Below are 7,659 nucleotides of genomic sequence, written 5' to 3'. Positions count from 1 at the left end.
TGCTCACAGCAGCATTATTCATAATGGCCAAAGAGTGGAAGAAAGCCAAAATGTTCATCAATGGATGAATAAATGAAAGTGGCATATCTTTGCAATGGAATATTATTTGGCCAGAAAAAGGAATGAAGTATTGATGCTTGCAGTAGCATGAATAAACTTTGAAAAAACACCAAGGGAAAAGAGCCAGACATAAGGGCACATATTTTGTGATTTCAATGACATGAAATGTTCGGAATAGGTAAAGACATATGCATAGAAATAAAATATATTAGCAGTTGCCAAGGGAGTGGGGAAAAAAGGGGTAGGGAGTGACTGCTAATAAATATGTGGTTTCCTTTTAGGGAGATGAAATATTCTGGAATTAAATAATGATAGTGGTTGCTTAACCTTATGAATATACTAAAAAACCAATGAATTGTACACATCAAAATGGTGACTTTTATGGTAGGTGAATTATATCCTAATTCAAAAAAGATCTTTAGGGAATTTAGAACCTTAAACTGATAAATGAATAATCACTGGGTACCTAAATTACATCTAAGTAAGCTAGAACACTGCAACATTGATTAATGAACATAATTTTTTATATGTTTTTGCTTTTTATATGCTACAGATAGGCTATCTCGTTGGTTAATTGTTGCCAATTTCAGAAGGCATAGAAGGCTACAGCAAGTATGTGGCTAAAGAAAATTGTGTTATGTATGTTTATGAGTTCTGCTTGCTTGCTAAAGTGTGTGCTTGTTACAGATGGTTCTCTATTATCTACTCCCAAGTGTTCTCTGTAAAATAAAAATTATTCACTTTGCTTAAGTTACAATTAATATTGGTGGTTGAGAATATACTAGGAACAATAGTGACAGAGAAAATATGACTCTGTATGTGCTTCTGTTTTTGAATAAAAAGAATAATTTTCTTCTAGAGTAGAACTTCTTTTTTTTTCCTTTTTCTCCTTTTTTTCTGTTATTCAGATCCATTTATACTCTTAAAACTCATTGATGACCCCAAGGAGTTTTGTTTATGTGGGTTACAACTACTGATATTGACTCTACTGGAAATTGAAACTAAGAACTTTTGAAAATGCTTGCTTAGGGATTTGTTTGAAGGTAGCAATGATAAAAGCATTCTACGCGAATAGCATCTTATGAAATTAGTTTTTGTGGTGTGAGATCTGTCTTAACATACCAGTTTGTTCCAGAATATTAAACAGCACAATGAAAGGCAAAGCTTGGAATGTAAATTTTCTTTGCTTTGGTTTATAATCCCTGGGTCTGAAAAGCTATGCAATGTGTAAGTTTGCTCAGCGTGGATGGGCTTGCTTCCTTGATTTACTGCTTCTTTCCTTTGCTTACAATATGAAGGGTTAATCTTCTTGTGTCATCTGCCTACATGGCAAAGATTCTGTGTCTTATCAGAGTGGCTTTCTGTGCTTTAACTTGACTTTATTACATCCTACATTATTTAAGAAAACAACAAAAAAGAGAAAAAGAATCCTCACTTCTATAAAAACTAACATTTTGATGATTATGTTAACCTTGTATGCTTATTTATTTTTTTTGTTCTTTCAATTAAATAGGTAATAATTATGTTTCAGGAATTCATTATCTAACCTTAATCAAGTGTCTAATTTCCTCTGATAATTTTTTCATCTTTGTCTTCCTAAAATTAGACCCTCAATTATGGAAAAAAATGTGAAGTAAAATTTTCAGGATTGTACTTAAAACAATATTTGTGATTTCCCGGAGGACTCCTACAAAATTACAAGGATTTGTTTCTTCACCTTGTAAAGCACTAGAAATAATTCATTTTTTGTTTTTTTAAAAAATCTACATTGCTATTGATGTATTGCATGAGAAGAGCTGTTAAATCAAAAAAGATGCTTCTCCTTCCCAGGTGGAATTCTCATAAGTAATATGTTGTCAATATAAATATTTCAGAAATTGTGGAAATTCTGTATGGGAAGTTCCAAAGGATTTTTCAAAGCTCTTGATGTCCATGATATGTTTCTATTTACCAGAGCCTTGGTTCTTTTTGCCTGATGATATTGGGCATCAATAGTAAAGTGTTATCAGTCATGAATTTTAGTTATTGTTTAAATGTTTATTGGCTACAAGCTTATTCTTAATTTAAATCTATTATTTTTTAGGTCAGTGGTTCTCAGTTAGGGACGTACCTCAGATGCATGCAAAAAGTTTTATAAAAATACAGATGTACTGTATTCCAAACTTACCAAATCTCTTTACTTGACAACCTTGGGGTACTCTTAGCCTATGCTTTGTAATTTGTTGATATATTTTATGAATTATGTCTCAGAATGATCATGTTATATATCAAAATTATTTCCTCTGTAAAAAGTGTGTTCATCTAATTTTATAAATTAAGATGTAACATTTGCTGATTTATTTGAAAATAGGTTTAATCATGGTCATTTAATGCATTTAAGTTTATTCAAGTGGTTTTATTACCTTGTTTCTCATGCCACCAAATTTGCTTGTCAGTTGCATTACTCTTGTATGAGCTCTTATCAGAACTTTCACATTTGAAAATTATCAGTAATAGATTACCCACAACTATTTAAATCTCTGTCATCCACAGCTTGCTTTTGTTTTACTCTGCTTTTTGCTGCAGATAGGATAAATTGGAAAAGTCATCAATGATGGCAGAGAACAGTGAGTTCGATTCTCTTTCCTCCTTCTCCTTCCTCCTTCAAATCAGAACGTGACTCAGGCTCTCCTAGGCTCCTGACCTAACTGCCCTTATCTTGTTCACACATCCTTTTTCCTGCCTTAGACTTTTCAACTTATTTTCTTTCTTTTCTTTTCTTTTCTTTTTCCTTCCTTCCTTCCTTTCTTTCTTTTCTTTCTTTCTTTCCTTCTTTCTTTTCTTTCTTTCTTTCTCTTTCTTTCTTTCTTTCTCTTTCTTTTTCTTTCTCTTTCTTTCTTTTTCTTTCCCTTTCTTTCATTTTTCTTTCTCTCTTTTCTTTCCTTTCTTTCTCTTTCTTTCTTTTTCTTTCTTTCTCTTTCTTTTTCTTTCTCTCTTTCTTTTTTCTTTCTTTTTCTTTCCTTCTTTCTTTCTCTTTCTTTCATTTTTCTTTCTCTCTTTTCTTTTCCTTCCTTCCTTTCTTTCTTCCTTTCTTTTCTTTCTTTCTTTCTTTCTGTCTTTCTTTCTTTCTTTCTTTCTTTCTTTCTTTCTCTTTCTTGCTTTCGTCTTTTCTTCCTTTCTCTCTCTCTCTCTCTTTTTCTCTCCCTTCTCCCTCCCTTCTTTTCTTTTCTGACAGAGTCTCTGTTGCCCAGGCTGGGGTACAGTGGTGGCATCTCAGCTTACTGCAATCTCCACCTCCCAGGCTCAAGTGATCCTCCTGTCTCAGCCTCCCAAATACCTGAGACTACAGGTGTGTGCCACTACACCAGGCTAATTTTTGCATTTTTTTTTTTTTTTTTTTAGAAACCAGATTTTGCCATGTTGCCCAGGCTGGTCTTGAACTCCTGGGCTCATGTGATTTGCCCACATTGATCTCCCAAAATGTTGGGATTACACACATGTAATCCCAGCAGCACCATGCCTGGCCCCTGCCCCATACTTATTCCATGTTAACTGGCCCACTTATTCATGTTCTCACTTGTTTGGGGAGCCTCTTCTTTGCCTGTTTCTTTCATTTCTTCTCTCTCATATTCTTGATGAATAATTTTTAAGTATTTTACCTACCCCTTCTCCCTGATCTGGGACCTTCCTCACCCTCTCTCCTTTTTTTCCAGGACTTTTCCTTTGCAAATGCCACCCTAATTCCTAATCTTTAACCTCCTCCACTCACCTTGAAATCCTCTATTTCTACTTCCATGACTTCCCTCTTGGTTATGTACACATTTACTTCAGCATGAACTCCTTTTTCCATCATAAGCAAACTCTTGTTTGTCCAGAATGCATTTCTAACTCCATTTTTACCTGCTTGCTAGGGAAGAAAATTTGCTCGCAAAATTTTATTGAACTGTGTCTAAGTTGCTCTGCCAACATGGGATTCCCAAACTGAAAATCAATCCAGTGCCTTGCTAAGTGCTTTTCTGAATTAAAGGAAAGCATCAAATATCCAACCAGAATTCAACACAAAAGTTAACAGCTGTTGTATAAATAATCTCAGAGACCTCTGTTATCTGAGTGAAACCTTCTTTATTGAACTGTATTTGAAACACACAACTTGGCATTAATCTCACAGCTGCAAGATTTCTAGGAGGGAGAAAATATAGTCTCTATAGGGTTACATAAGCTACAGAAGAAATAAAACCTATCTGTGATCTAAATTCTTCAGCTGGTCTGAAGTGATTGTAGGAATCGTTTTCAAAACTGCTTAGAAAGCATCAGTACATATTACCACCGGGACTGTGGGGTGACTTCACTGGCTTTCTTATTTATTTATTTTTTTACAGTCTGTGCATTTTGGCCTTGCTCACCTTTTGGAGATACAAGTCTCACTCTTAGAGACACTTTCTTTGCTTCTTTCCAACTGATGCTGAGCAGAAATAATACCTATTCAATTTTGGTAGAAAAACCAAAGAATTCAATGCACCAAGTGGGGGAAAAGTCTGCAATCTAGCGGGTTGACCCTTGGATAATGAGCACCCAGTGCACAATTATGTTGTACATGTAATTTGTTAGTTGCACACAGGTTTCCACCCTCCCTGTGAATTCTCTCTCTCTTATGGCAAGTTTCCTCAACTTAGTTTGTATGGAAAATGCTTTCTATATGCTGGGCATTGCTCTAAACTAATGGATCCAGAAGTTTGTGGCACATGGGACTCACTTGAGCAGTTTTTTGAGCTCTTAATCAGTTTCTAGGGAGGGAGCCAGGTATCATTATGTTGTAAAGATTCTCAGATGATCCCCAAATATAGCAAAGTTTGGAAATCATTGTTCTAAGTGATTTATCCATACGAACTCACTGAATGCTACACTGTGAGATATTGCTATTACTATACTTATTCATTCAAGAAATATTTATTATCTTCAATATTTTGGGCATGTGCTGGGTAGGTATTGCAGATACTCCAATGAACAAGCCAAATAAATTGCTAGTTCTAATGAGCCTTCCACCATATTAGATTTTACAGATGGGATAACTGAAACTAGAAATGTTACAAGACTTCCTAAAGATCTCACTGATAGTAAGAGATAGGCTGGGATTTGGAGGCAGGTGACCTCAGAATCCACCCTCCTAGCCTCTGCACCTCCCTGCCTCTCTTCTGCTGTCCCAGTGTCCTGGCATAAGGTCACTCTTCAGTCTTGACTTCACTGGACTCTCTTTGGAACTTGACACTATTGGCCACTCCTTTCTTTTTCTATATGTTCTTCTGCTGCAGGTCCCGTAACATCACTGTCTCCCTGTTTTCCTCCTATCTCTCTGGTTGTTCCTCCTTCTCTGCTACCTGGCTTCTGATAACAGCTTTCCAGAAGTTCTGCCTCAACCCTCTTTCCTTCTCATTCTTTATAATCTTATCTCTTTGCCCAGTTACCTTCCAAGTTAATACCTACGCATTTGTTTGGTCTCAGCCCAAATGCTGCTCCCCTGAAAGGCTTTTCCTAATTTCCTGAAACTAGATCTGGCTCTCCTGTTCTATATCCCCGCAAGGCTTGTTACTTTTTCTTAAAGCTCTTCTCAGAGTCTGTAATGATAAATTTGTATGTCTTTCCACTCCACTAATCTGTAGCACTGGTGCCTTGTCCATTTTTGTTTTTATTTTTGCATCTCCATCAATTAGCACCATATGTGCCACCTTGTAGGAGCTCAGTAAATATGTCTCTCTCTCTCTTTTTTTTTTTTTTAGACAGAGTTTTGCTCTTTTCACTCAGGCCAGAGTGCAATGATGTGATCTTGGCTCACTACAACCTTTGCCTCCCGGGTTCAAGTGATTCTCCTGCCTCAATCTCCCGAGTATCTAGGGTTACAATCGTACACCACCACACCCTGCTAATTTTTTTTATTAGTAGTAGAGATGGGGTTTCACCATGTTGGCCAAGCTGGTCTCGAACTCTTGACCTCAGGTGATCCATCTGCCTCGGCCTCCCAAAATGCCGGGATTACAGGCATTAGCCACCATGCCCAGCCTAGTAAATATGTCGTAAGAGAATGAGCATTGTACATTCTATCATGGATTCAAGTACTGCCTTTATTAGTGTTTCCCAAAGTATGTTGTACAGATGTCTGGACCAGGTTAATTTGGGTTGTTCACTACAACTGCAGATTCCCAGGCTCCACGTGAGACCTACTGAATCAGAGTCTCTGAAAATGGGGCACAGAAATCTTATTTCTTAAAAATGTTTCCCATGGTCACAACCATCAGGTATTTATCCATATTTGATAGTCATCTTTGAACCCACATCATCGAATGACCTCACATGAAACTGGGTTTTCTGGTCTAATAAATTCTACTTCCTATACATTTACTTACTATTTTTCTTCTCATCTTTGAACCATCGCTATGCAGCTAGCTCTCACATAGCTTCCTTTCTTTCAGTCTCTTCCCTGAAACCCTCCTGTACTACTTTATGGCCCAACATACCTTCAGAGCGATTTTTTTTTCCCAAATGTAAAATATAGTCGTGTCATTTCTTTGCCTAAAATGCTAAAGTAATTTTCATAAACCATGGTTCTCTCTCTCTCTGTCTCTCTCTCTGTCTCTCTCTCTCTCTGTGTGTCTCTCTTTTTTAAGACAGTCTTGCTCTGTCATCAGCCTGTAGTGCAGTGGCATGATCTTGGCTCACTGCAACCTTCACCTCTGGAGTTCAAATGATTCTCCTGCCTCAGCCTCCTGAGTAGCTGGGACTACAGACATGCACCACCATGCCCAGCTAATTTTTGTATTTTTAGTCACGACAGCGTTTCACCATGTTGGCCAGGATGGTCTTGGTCTTCTAACCTTGTGATTCACCCGCCTCAGCCTCCCAAAGTGCTGGGATTACAGGCGTGAGCCACCATGCCTGGCCCAAACCATAGTTCTCTAACAAACAGAATGGTAGCACCAAGGGAGAGAGCATTTCAAGGTGGGAGTGGTCAAATACATTTTTGCTTACTGAGAGTCCAAATAAGATAAACTCTGAAAATAGCCCATTGGTTTCAGTAGACTGAGAGAAATGGAATCCAGATAATGAATTATGGAAAGCCCTTTGTGGCATGTAGATTTGTTGCCCGTAGCTGGTTTGACCCCAGCTGAAGCAGTGGCAAAGCTGTCTTGGCTTTTACTACTCACAGTTATCAGACTATCCCAGGTCATAGGGATCGGTCAATCCCGTTCTCAGTGCTCACCCCATATGTTGCAGAGGATAACTCATCATCCTTAGTATCTTTATCCTTTTTCATTTGTCTTTCAAGAAACTGCTCTTGTACTGTCACTTTCTTTTAGTCCCCATTTATAGCTCCTTTCCTTCTCCCTGTCCTTTTAACATGGACATGCTCCAGAACTCAGTTCTTAATCATCTCTTATTTATTTTCACATGTATCCCCTTGATGATCTCATCTAGTCTCATAGCTGAAAAATACCAATGACATGCTGACAATTCCCATGTTCCCATATTTATATTCTACCTCATAATTTTTTTCCTAAACATCAAATTCCTAAATCCAACTCCCTATTTGAGAGGTCTACTTTGATGTCTAATAGTCATGGTAACCTT

The sequence above is a fragment of the Cebus imitator genome, unplaced genomic scaffold (genome assembly GCF_001604975.1).
Source record: "Cebus imitator isolate Cc_AM_T3 unplaced genomic scaffold, Cebus_imitator-1.0 Scaffold9, whole genome shotgun sequence".
Taxonomy (NCBI): Eukaryota; Metazoa; Chordata; class Mammalia; order Primates; family Cebidae; genus Cebus; species Cebus imitator.
This window is presented reverse-complemented; position numbering follows the sequence as displayed.